Genomic DNA, 13,784 nt, shown 5'->3' on the forward strand with positions numbered 1-13,784 from the left:
TCCCTTCAACTTGAAAACGCGTACAGGGATCTCTGTAGGTGACCCAAAAACGAAACCTTCCTTTGTGTTATCATTTGGCTCTTTTTATACTAATCAAAGTCCAAGTCACAACTTCAAAGTCTTTACGGAGTCTATATAAAACGTAAGCCTAGAGAAAAGTCCTATTTTATTATTAAGAATGACACATGAATGATAAATAAGTTTGGGTATGAATTGCTCTAACTTCATAGGTAAATATTAAGTTGAGATGGTGATAACTAAAAAAAACCAAGCAGCAGGGCGTTTGGAACTCAACTTAAAAATCTCGTTAGTTAATTAGTTAAAACTAAAGCCATAGCTATCAATGTTCGGTAGTCATAGCAATATTACTAAAGCTATGGGTTTGGTTTTAGGTTAACGAATATTGTAATCACCATCACCGTACATTACTGGTAACATATTATGTGTATGAACGCTTCACACCTAAACGCTTGTGATAGTCTACATGAAAAAAATATGTGTTTATATAATTGTACACACGTAAAAAGTGAAACTTATTTATGACATCATTTTTTAATTACAAATAATTAATGTTTACTAGATTAACAGTCGTATTAAATTAATAATTGCTAGTTTCGAAAATAATATTATTTATCAAACAAAAACTGAGGTTAACCTGAAATAACTTTCGCCTTTGCACTTGTTTCGGATATCAGAATCGGTTTCACGCGTCATCGTGCCGGAACGCTAAATCGCTGAGCGGTAGGGCGGTGACCAGCCACCGCTGAAGCCCACCGGATCAGATCACAGAAAATTTGGAAATTATAAGGATGATTTGGGGATCGAGCCCGGGACCTCCACTTACAAGACCACTACGCTCACCACTGCGCCAATGAGGTTTTCAGATCAGAATATAAGGAACTAACAACTAAAAGATACCTAATAGGTGTTCCACCATGTTAGTCGAATCGTTTTAAATCCTGTGATTAGTACACTGAATAATAGTTCATAATAAAAAAGAGTTACTATGAATACTAATTTATAGCTCCGCCCACCCATCAAGCATATACTTATCCATCGGAGTTGCCTCATTAAAAACATTTTATCGCTCATGCAAATCCGTGAATTATCATTGTTTATGTTAGTGCATCAGTCAGCATAGCGCTAAGAAAATGCGATTAAGACATTATCTGGTTACCACTATCCGCGTTGGAAAGGGACGCAGCACAAATACAAGCGCTTATAAATTGTACGGAAATAACTTTACGTGTGAGTGGGATGGGGCTATTGAAATGTCAGGATCGGAGTGCGCATAATGAGAAATTCGCTGTCTCTCTTACTCCTGACGTTTTACAGTCGTTTATTGTCATGTTACTGTCTCGTTTCGACGGGCGAGATTGAGATGAAATCGCCGGCAGCGCTCCATCCGTGTCCTCCTATTCTCTATACCGGTGTACGCCGCGCCGGCGTCGGACGTCGTCACATTATTATTTCAATTACCACACATTATTAATAAATGAACGCATTATTATTTTATTTATGAATCAAAAAGTGACATTTGAGGACTCGAGTGACAGTGTATGTGACTGGTAGTACGATAAGAATATTCTGGTGCAATTGAGTTTTTAGGAATTATTTGACAAGTGCGCTTGTGTTTTGTGTTGTATTTATTATGCGAATGGATTGCTGCCGCTACAAAATAGTCTGACACGAGATAACCTGACAGTTCAGCATATCGGCCCAGTAAGTTAACTAACTACTTATTGTTAAAAACAACTCTCAATATTTTTTTTCAGTACCCAATAATTTCACGAAATAAAGTGTCATCCAAGGGGATTAATTAAATCTTACCTTTAAGACTTATCAATATTAATATTATTAAAGTATTTCTAAGAAAATATTTATTAATAATAGGGGCATTTTATAGAAAGTCGTGTTTCGCGGTTTCACTGTAACGTTTTCGGAATTCCGCTGCACGGTCCTTAAAACTCGTCCTTTAGAGTCAAGTGACAAGTTTTCGTTTTAGCAAAGGTCCCAACATGTGGTCCAGAGAGCATATTTTTGTACCTGCCTCGGTCAGAACGAGAAGGGGCTGACTTTTTGTAAGTTTTAAAAACAAAGCAATCCCAGCGGCGACGGGGTGCCCGCCGTCCGGTGTTGCAGTTCAGTCACGTTTTTAGTCTTTCCCGGGAATTGCTGGTTTTTTTTTTATTTATCACCTAACCGCATGTGGATGTTGCATTTTTATTAGTGGACGTCGCTTCTTCAGCTTAGCGGGGTGTTACATGTGAAAACTTTTTGTGTTTCACTAAGAAGTTAACTTCCTGTAGTACCTATGTAACTATTTAAAAAGAAAATAAAGTCTTTACATAAAAATGCATTGCTATCGTAGAGTTAGCTCTACCGGCAACAGTAAACTCGTAATTGTTTAAATACCAAATCAATGAATTTTAATAAAGATTTAAAATTGCAATAAATTGAAAAAGGTATTCCGTACCTACCTCAATTTTGATCCACAGCTTTGTATTTCTATAGATACAAAGACAATATTTAAATCAAAGATATTATTGGTGGTAATAATTTTGATTTGTTTAGACATAGAAACATTATTGGACCATTTTTAGGTAGGTATTTAGGTATTTTTCGTTGAATTAAATTTTATTAACTTTCAATCGCAATACAAGATGGTAAATTTCGCCCTCAATTCTTCATTCATAAATGACACGTAGATTATGATAATTAAAAAATGAACCGAAAATTATTTATAAGGAAGCCAACGTGCATATAACTATCTTAAATTATGGACACATTTAACTATTGTTCTTTTATGTTTTACACCCCACTTAAAGGCCGACTTAACTTGCATAACATAAAAAACCCCCTTTGTTTACAACTAAATTTTAAGAGGTATGACCGCTACAAAAAAAATAAAAACAGTAATAAGTACTTACATAAAAAGAAAAGGAAAAAGAAAATAAGTACGTTAATTACAAATAGATATAAGATTTAAATAGGTAAGCAATCTTATTTAAATATCGGAGCTTTAGTTTTGATACGTTAAAACTAGCAAACTGGAAAATACAGTCAGTTTTCAGTTAGGTTACTGTTAAATATATATTGAGTAATTAATTTTAAGAATTTCTCCAATAATCTTAACTTCTATTCTCTACCATAGACGATGGTAAACTCTTTATATTTATTTAGGGAATTATAGTTAAGTAAATAGCTGAAAAGAAAACCGAAACTAACGCCGGATGAATAATCTAATATTATTATAATTCTAATATTAGTATGGATTTTACATAAAAAAACGAAATTGAATACGAGTGACATAATACAATACTGTATCACGAGTTTAGCCGCGATGTGACCCTTGATCACGAATGTCGAATGATTTGTATCGCTCTATCGATGGTAAACCGGGGAAGATTTAAGATCAATATAAGTGAATTTTATATAAACTATTCTGCTTCTTTTTACTCTTATGCCATGCTGCTGTCATGCAAGTGCGGTCGTTATATAAGTGAGGTCATATATAATGCCCATTAAAGCTAAAAAGCCGATTCCTCAGTCATTACGACTGCATAAAAAACTAGCATCCAAAAAGCTTGGAGTGCTAAATAAAGCCAAACGTTACTTTGCGCAAATGCACAGACTCCAGCTTAAATTAAGATAGACCTAACATAAAGCACTGCTCATATCTTTGGGCTCGGGCTACTCTTTACCAACCTCTTCCATTTGAAGTAGAAGAAGAAATACTTTATTGCACACAAACATCAAAATATACATAAAATAAAGAATAAACAAAATAACATAAATTGTAGGCATGCAAAGACGGCCTTATTGCTGCAAGCAATCTTTCAGAGGTTGCCTGACCTCTGGCCGAAGGAAAAGCTGCTAGAGAGCGGGATAGTGCAATTATATATACATACTTCTCGTTACACTCTTGTCAGAGTGGTCGTGGTCATCATGAAGTGACGCTGTTTGGAGTTGATGTTATTTGTTAACGAGATTTTTCCTCTTTTCGCTGCTGGCACACATGCAAGGGGCCTCCCACGGCGGATTTGACTTGATCAGTTCAGCGCATGGGCGACCTTCCGCTCTTTCTGGTTCCTTCTACCTTCAAAATTCTCAATGCTCTAGGGAATCCTTTTCCCATCAGGAGACGTGACCAAAGAATTTAAGTATTCGACTCTGCATCAATGTCGAGAGACGATGCTTGATCCAGAGTTCTTGTTGGTCCAGAGTATGGAGACGTTGGTGCGGTTTCGGTCCCAGAGACTCCAACTAACACCTCCAGCACATTTATTTATTTAAACTCTTTATAATAAAAATAAATAAATGTATAATATGAAATAAATATAAAAATAATAAACTAATATATATTATGATAAGCTATATTAAAAAATAGATGGAAAAAAAGACCAGTCGTCTTATTGCGCGGGATAATAATAAGATTTAACGACGTATTAAACTGCGTCTCTAAAGCATCGATCCCCGCTGCGTATAAAAATATGGTGAAAACCAAAATATGTACGTATTTCCCATCTTATGTGTTCTCAAAATTATTTGAGGTTATAAACAATTAACCTTAAAATAAATTGGTAGCATTTTCAACGAAGAACTGGTAGACGCTTATAATAAAACTATGTTTTAATACAATTTGTACCCTACAGATGCATTCCAACTTTCAGGAGATCAAATTAACAAGTTGGTGATAAATTTTTCTATAGACCCTAATTCGTCGATTTTTCTCACAGAAAACTAAAAGTTGTTAATTAATTCGGATGCTTTTATCAATACTTTGTATACTGTGAGAAGAAATTAAATTAAGTTATGTGCGGAAGCTTTCATCATTATAATGCAATAACTTGAATAAAAAGTTGAAACAACAAATTAATTTCGTTGCTACTTATGGTCTTATGTTGGTTATGCTTATTTCAATGTATTTTTCACAGATATGGCATTGTATTTTATACAGCCACAATATTGTATTTTCATAAAAACTCAGAATAGTCTAACGATTGTAATGATACCTCATACATTCAATCCTGCATTTAGAAATAATGATTGAATTGGAAAAGGAACATTTTTACTTATTTAAAAAACGGACTGTCAAATACTCTACGATTTCTTACATTTTAACTGAATTGAATAAAGAAATATACATAAAGAACTATGAAAACATAACAATCCTTTTCTAGGCTGTCGTAAAAGTAGTATTGAACAAGTGAGATAAAACCAACGCGTTATATTGATGGTGTACCCTCCGTTGAAACAATAATTGATGGACTGACCGTCCGTACATCGTTATTTACGGGTGAACTGATCTGTACATCAAACACAATGGACAACTATGAGTTCAGATGATAAAAAAATACATAGTATAAAGATATTTCGGTCGCAACTGTGATAATATCTCAAATAATCTACATACAACTCAAATTATTTTAATTATTCTTATTCATATAAATAAGTAGCTAGTTTGAATACGCGGTTTCGCTTACGATAAGTGGTGTTCTTATTAAATATTCAAACCTTGTGTTACTTTCTGTAGTAAATGCATCTCACATTTTCAAAATAGCTTTCTTGGACGCAAATTTTATTCCAAATTTCAATCCAATCCGTCTAGTGGCTTGAGCTGTACGTTGATAGACAAGTCAGTCAGTCAGTCATGCAGTTAGTTACCTTTTTTATCTTTTAAAACGAAACTTAATAAAAATAGATAAAAAAATATTTCAATCCATTCATGTGTAGAAAAGATAATGCTGCTAATTATTGAATATTTCAATGGATATAATATCATCATCAAAGCCTAGTCCACTGCTGGAGTAAAGACCTCCCTCAACGGGAGGGTTTACTCATCCCGGCTAATTTTGTTGTGGTCTCCCGGCTAAGTTTGTGGTGGGCTTCCTCTTAGACCACGACGCGTTTGGAACGCGTCGTAGCTTTAGTTGTAAGTTTACGAATATGCTTATCGCCATCATCTCACTACCGTGTAATACTCATGTAATGTACGCATCAAAAGTGCCACCTATGGGCCTACTTGAAAAATATATTTTTGACTTTGATTTTGACATAATAACAACGCTGGGCATGCGGATCGGTGATCGCAGTAGATGGTAGAAGTATCACGGAGGACGCTACTGCCCTTTCTCCGTTATTTTCTCTCGTACGACACCAGCTAGAAGAGAAGGGGCGTTGACAACTGTATTCTGAGCTCCAGATATCACACGGCAGCAGAATGGATATATACGTTCTTTTATTTATCGAGTAAATATGACATAAAGGTTTTACGCAGCTAGTAGGTACCTACAAGTACATTTGAACACGCTTAATAACGTCACCAGCATCGAATATTGGATAGAAACAGGTGTTACTTTGCGGAACTACGTGATCTATTATAAAAATTAAGTTTAATTTGTTATACTCCATGAAGAGCAGGAGAATCTGTAGATATGGTGTAATTTATTCATTGTAAAGTCAACATCTCTTGAGGATGCTTCGGTTTCGGGGCGTCACTGGCGCAGAGGATACATTGCGAAGTACCTGTTTGGTGAAGAAGTGTAAAGACTGAAGAAATTATAAATTACACCATACAGATTCTCCAGATTTTAGCGGAGTATAGCAAATTAAGCTTAATTTTCATAATATGTCACCATCCTCATCCACAGCCTATTAAAGTCCCACTTCTACCTTGCTTACCTGCTTGTAGACCTACGACACTACGTTGCTCATATTCGGGATGGTGGGCTTTAAGGATTATTATGTATAAATGTTAGTGATTATCATTTTATAACCGGTACCCACGACATGTCGTGGTTTCTAGCGCACGAGCCTATTATTGTTAAGTTTCTTAACAGAAATCTACAGTACATTACAATATTTGGTCCAACCGGGGAATAGTATTTGGGACCACGTTATCCGTAGTCGTAGATGTTAACAACAAGACCAAAGAGGCAGTTAATTCTTAATAAAGTTAGTTTACTTTTTTACGTCGTTCTATTAAGCATATTATCATATTCATCGGGAAGAGAAACTCAAATGAGATAGAAACGTATGGTTTCGGTAATTGCTTAATCAAGTCGATTGATCATCAATAGAGCGGTCGAGTTGCGCGGGCGCAAGTCGACGACCGCGCCGCCGGCGATAGTGATGTACCTTATAGATATCTATACTATTATGAAACTGAGGGGCGTGTGTTTCTTTTATTTATTTATAGTCGCCGCAGCTTATTAAATTAATCGATAAAATTTTATTACTCAGGTACCTACCTACCTGGCAAATAATTTATATCTAGTAATTTTATGTAGGTACCAAGATAGTGATGTACCTTTTACATATTTGTACTATTTTAAACTGTAGGGCATGTATTTCTTTATTTATTTTTGTTATTATATAACTAGCTTATTGTTAAGTGAATTAAGCTACTCTAACTATCAATATTATTACACGTCAGTCTCCGAGGAACGAGGACGATCGCCATCTTTCTGACTCCTTTGTTGCTGGAATATTCTTTACAGAAATACAAAATACCAAATTTTTGGAAGGAAAAGTCAAAGTCAAAGTCAAAGTCAAATATATCTTTATTCAAATAGGCACATAGATGGCACTTTTGATGCGTTATTATATACAAAATGTGTACATGAGTATGCAGTGAGTAGTGATGGCGTTAACTACAATCGTAAACTTAAAACTAAAGCTACGAGGGTTCCAATCGCGCCCTGGTCTAAGAAGAAGCCCACAACAAACTTAGCCGGGTGTTCTTTTTGTTATCACCACCTCACATTGTCATTAGAAAATATTTAAGAAGCAACCTGGTTAGAGCAATTGTTTACACCCAAGCTTTTTTATCGTTTACGTAATCCTTTATACTATAATAGGACTTTTCTATAAGCTTTCGCTTAATACAAACTTTGAACTTCTTTAGTGACATCCCCAAGATATCAACCGGTAATTTATTGTAAAATTGTATACAATTTCCTTTAAATGAATTGCTTATTTTGTGTAGTCTAGTGTACTGCACTGCAAGTTTATTTTTGCTTCTAACGTTCAAATTATTGCAGTCACATTTTCTTTTAAATTTTGATATATTTTTGTGAACATACATTAAATTTTCAAATATGTATTGGCTATAGAGTGTCATTATTTTAACATCTTTAAATTTATCTTTCAATGACTCTCTCGGACCCATTTTATAGATCGCACGAACAGCCTTCTTCTGCAGCAAAAAAATAGTGCCAATATCAGCAGCATTACCCCATAGTAAAATTCCATATGACATAATGCTGTGAAAGTAACTAAAATAGACTAGCCTAGCAGTTTCTATGTCTGTCAGGTGGCGTATCTTCTTTACTGCATAGGCAGCAGAACTAAGCCTGTTCGATAAATTATTTACATGAGGGCCCCATTGAAGTTTAGCATCTAACGTTATTCCTAGAAATACTGTTGTATCCACCGGGTTCAATTCCTCATAATAATGAGCATGTAACATGTAAAACATGTAAAAACCACTATACTACTTAATAAGTAGTATAGTGGTTTTTACATGTTTAACATTTGGTAATGTGAATTTTATGCACTTAGTTTTATTTTCATTTAAAACCAAATTATTAGCTTCAAACCATTGTACTACTTTAGCGAGATAGTTGTTTACATCGTCTAAAGCTAATTCACGTCTCTTAATTTTGAACATAAGTGATGTATCATCAGCAAACAATACTATCCCGTGATTGTCCTTAACAAGGTAAGGCAGGTCATTAATGTAAATAAGGAATAGAAAAGGTCCTAATATAGAACCCTGTGGAACACCAATTTTCACAAATGACCCATTAGACCGCTTTCCATTAACGTTTACCATTTGCACCCTATCACGCAAGTAGTAACTAATCAAGTCGAGAGCTACACCCTGAATTCCATAGTGGTGTAGTTTTCTGACTAACGTTTCATGTACAACACAATCAAACGCCTTAGACAAATCACAGAACACACCAAGTGCATCATGTGACTCCCTCCCAAGCTTCAAATATATTATGTATTAGCTCAACACCAGCGTCGATAGTTGAGCGACCCCGTGTAAAACCAAATTGTTTAACGTGGAGTAAATCATACTTATGAAAATAGGCAAGTAACTGATTTAAAATAAGTTTTTCAAAAATTTTACTGAAAGTGGGCAGTACTGATATTGGTCTGAAGTTAGTGGGGTCAGAGGTACTACCCAAAAGAACCTACGACCCGTAGACAAATATGTATAATCATTACAACGAGTTTTAGAAAAAATTAAATGTTTAAATAGTGATTTTTTTTATTCCAATACAAGATAGTAACATACCTAGTTAAAAGTGACAATAGCGGACCATCCATCGGAGCATTTAATCGCTTTTCGGCACGTCTCAATCAGTGAGGTAACTAGACCCAACCAGTCCATACAGAAATTATAAATTCGATAATTGCCCATGACGTAATCGAACCGAGAACTTCACTCAATAGCACCACAGCGCTGCCCACTGCGCTGGGGAGGTCACTGAAACTAGGTTCAAAAACAGATCCATTATAAGTACCGTATCGACACAATACATACGCCCATTGAGAATTCTAAACGAATGATTATACTCACAAAAATCAAAACCAACAGTACGTTTCGAATCCGTCGGAATTGCGTCAGGTACCGTGACATTACCAGAAAATACGGCCACAAAATATTTGTACAGTCAGCAAAGTAATAAACACACGGGAGCGAGTCAAATCTCGTGCTCTCCAAATAGAAAAAAACGGCTTAAAGCGAGACGGATACGCTTAACAGGGTCCCGTATCAAAATAATGATGTTTAGTGCTTCTGAATAAATTGGTAGATAAGTATTTCTCCGTTTATTTCTAGATCAATAGCATCATAGTATTTACACTTCATCTAGTTCATTAAATTATATTTAGAAACCTAAACAATTAAAAGAAAAGAATCAGCTTCTGGTAAATTTAAGATCCTTGACTTTGACTTTACTCTTTTGACCTTTTTGAAAATGATAATTAAATGAAACTAGGCCGTTATCCCGTTATGTGAAATCTAGCTTTAACTCACTAAATTAAATTTTTCACAGATGTTTCAAAGTCACAATCACAAGCTTACAAAAGTATCACATAGATAAGTTTGGTTTTCATATTTTGATGTTAGGACCGTGGAACCATAAAAAATAAGAAAAAAAAGAGATCTTGAAGCGTCGACAGAGTCATCTTTCTGGGGTAGAACTAATTGGTGTTCGGTGTTTATAGAAAAAAAGTTATTTGTTGTGCTCCTACGCCATTTGATAGACCGTCGCAGGAACAAAAAATATCTTGACCGGTTGAGAATTTGGTACTTCTAAGCTCTAATACATTAGACAGTCATGCTTTCTTATAACTTAGTAATTTACGCCCGCGACATTTTCCCCATAGAATATCTGTTTTAAACATAGCATGTATCCAAATTATTTAAATAGTCATACAGGATATTTTAAGTGTTATCTTAAAATAAATAAATATACTACGACAATACACACACCGCCATCTAGGCCCAAAGTAAGCGTAGCTTGTGGTATGGGTACTAAGACGACTGATGAATATTTTTATGAATAATATACATAAATTTATACTAAACACATACATATAAACTTCCAGACACTGAAAAACATTCATCACACAAACATTTTCCAGTCTTATAATCATCTTATAGTTTAAGTTTGTAAGCAAATTGTGTGGTTCATAGATAAATGAAGAACAAAAATTAACTGCAGTAAAAATACTGTCGTTAAATGTTTAATGTAAATTGTAGATTGAAATACCCCATGATTAATGAAAAGAAATGCTAAACATAACACTGATGTAATTAATTATGGAATAGAAAACACTATATTTAAAATAAATAACTTGGGTAAGAAAATAGGTTTTCTATTAAGAGAAAAAACGCATGACTTTTGTTCCAAGGTATAATAAGTTAAAATAATAGTTTCAGTTCTGTATGAAAGCTTAGTAACTAAGTTAATACATAAACAAGAAAAGGTTCTTAATCTAAGGATTGTAGCGGGAGATATAAGCGCAGAAACACCTGTACCTACCTACCCACTTATAAATATGTAAAGCTATTGTCCGCACAAAAGAGATCTATCCGAGGACTTGCTAACAAGGGTTTTAAAAAAAGTCCAAGAGTGCCCGAATTTGTTGGCCGAACAATGGTCCACAGAACAGATATCCAGGTAGAATAAATTCCCTATTGTTGACTGCCATTAGGACGTAATGCTTTAGGATTTCAACGTAATAAATTCAATGAATGCACGGGTTTCCGTGAGCGCAATCCATCGAAAAAAAGTTTGGTTGTTGGCACGTTTCTACTTAATCCAGGAGCTTAATTACGAACAAACTTAGTTTTAGAGTTTTGATTGCGCAGTAAGATCCATTTTATCCCTTCCACATAAATCTGATTCTTATATACTTACGTTAATAAAGATTGTTTTACTTGTAGGTAGTTTTTATGTACATATTACGTTCCTTAGACGGTATTTGTAACCTCAAAAAGGAATCCTCAAGCAACCCCTATATAGATGGGATACGGGGATTAACCGATTTGATTGATTTATTAATTTTACATAAAAGATAAGACCTTTGAAAATGTGACATGTGACGCATATAATGCACATTATCTGATCAATAGATTAGCTGTCAAGCATAATTTTTAACTATCAGTATTATTAATATTTCAAATCCCGTTATTATGAATAAAAAATATTGGAATTGTTCAATTCAGACAAAAACTTTAGAATCAGTTACATAAGTTAAACGTTATAATTTAATTCGTGGAATCATCTTCAGAAACTTAATAGCCTTTCCTCAAAACTCGATTCCAATAAAAAAGGCCTATTCATATTTTACATCTCGATCAGCTTCGAAAAAACCGATCTGATATCGAAATTTATAAATTATTTAATAAAACGTTCAGTACAAAATCGCGATCTTGGCTTCGGTTGGTTGAAATTAATGACTCTTCTTTCACCGGGCAAGTGTCTGTAAGGGTCCCGTCTACCTGCGTTGACGAGTCTATTTAGACATCAAAATACACTTTTTTGTCGGTCTATATCTGTGAAACTAGTTTCGAGAACACAAAACAATTTCCTTTGTTGAAACGCCTTAATGATTTTTTCGTCACAATTTGGCGATTTTGTCGGCTATTCTGCGAATATCATGGCATTTAGCCTTACCTGCTTCGAGAAACAATATGAAAGGTGCATTTAGCTGTCAAGTGGGGTGTAATTTATAGCGACCGGTGATAGATCAGATGTTTACTTTTAAGGTGTCTGTAATGTCTTCAGTCCAACATCTCGTAGATGGGCCAATTATTTACCGTTTACCTTGGCTGTTGGATATTAAATGGGTTTAAAATACAAAGTCTTAAGGAAGCCTGTTACTTTTATCGCGTTAATGATTATGAAACATTTCAGATGTGTTTTTTTTTTGAATACACACTTTCTTTACCAAAAATATATATATTATATGGTAATATGACTTAGCTAAAAAATTGTATATATTCTTAAAATATTTAGTTTCTTGATTTGGACATATAATATTTCATTTTCAATAGGTAAATGCTTTCTTTTAATGGATACAAGAACATTTATGTTAGCATCAGACATTACAGGATACAAGTTTTCATATGTTGCATATTTATTAGGATTATGGAAATAAAACGTTCAAACATAAGTGCATACAATAGAAATAAGTAAAAAATCAGGTCCTCATTTAAGAAATTAAGGCCATCTCAAATATCCGGGAACGTTATAAGCGTTCGTATTAAACAATCAAGTGTATATAACCTTATCTGAGGCAGACAGTTAGACAGGATGCACGCGTTAGCTCCCGTGACAGACAGATCCCGAAGCAAACCGCTCGTTACATGGATGATTGCTTAATGCTATGATGAAATTGATACAGGTCATGTTTATTATGAGCATAAGGTTCATCAAGGTAGAGTGTATGTTAGTGCATGAGTTAACTTTGCTGTAGAAACTTATTATGTATCTTATCATTTCTTCATCCCTGGTAAAATATAGGAGTGACTGGAAAATAAAAGAATTCATTCTATTATTTCCCACTTTTTATTTTTGATATTTATTCCACGCAAAACTTTAAGGATTAAAAACAACAAAAAGCTTGTTTACAATAAGAAGTTGATTAAAAGTGTATAGGTCTGAAGAGAAGAAAATTAATTGGAAGAAGAAGAAATACTTTATTCCAAGCAATACTTAAAGGAATACAGACAATCAGAAGTTAGTTCTAAAACAGCGATTACGTAAAGTATAATACTTGTTTTTAAGAGGTTAAAACAAATACTCAACTTATGAGATGAGTAATGAGAAATAGATTCAATAAGTTAAAACATTTAGAAAATCGAAGTCTGACAGAATTTTATGAAATAAAACTTATTCAATGTTAGAGATTCGAGATCGGATTAAAGACGAGACAGAGGTGAGAGAACCAAATAATGTTAACGAATCTCAATAAAAATATACCCCCAAACTTATCTAACATGCATCCTGTAGGTACATAAAAAGGTTCCCATCCCAAAAAACGAGAAACTGAATGAAGCAACGGACGGGATGCTGCTTTAGGAATCTCTTAAAAGCGCCTAAATCAACGTAGAGATAATAATGTCCAAATATTCGGGAACCTCGGTAGCTCGCACTGGTGCGCTAAGTGACAGGGCAAACTGTTATTATCACCTACGGCTTAGGGTAATGTGTTTGGTTTGGCCCTATGTGCTTAAGGATTTGTTGGTAGGTATG

General features: G+C 34.4%; 1 protein-coding gene across 3 annotated transcripts in view; it reads left to right on the top strand.

The window, feature by feature from the left end:
• The first annotated feature begins 1,441 nt into the window (after positions 1–1,441).
• LOC120634479 (transcriptional activator cubitus interruptus-like) overlaps positions 1,442–13,784 on the top strand; it is a 157,025-nt gene continuing 144,682 nt past the window's right edge. For all 3 annotated transcript variants that reach the window (XM_039905098.1, XM_039905100.1, XM_039905099.1), the window contains exon 1: positions 1,442–1,722. The gene's annotated coding sequence lies outside the window, so the exon portion shown is untranslated. The remainder of the gene's footprint in view (positions 1,723–13,784) is intronic.

Source organism: Pararge aegeria, chromosome 24, assembly GCF_905163445.1.
Source record: "Pararge aegeria chromosome 24, ilParAegt1.1, whole genome shotgun sequence".
NCBI lineage: Eukaryota > Metazoa > Arthropoda > Insecta > Lepidoptera > Nymphalidae > Pararge > Pararge aegeria.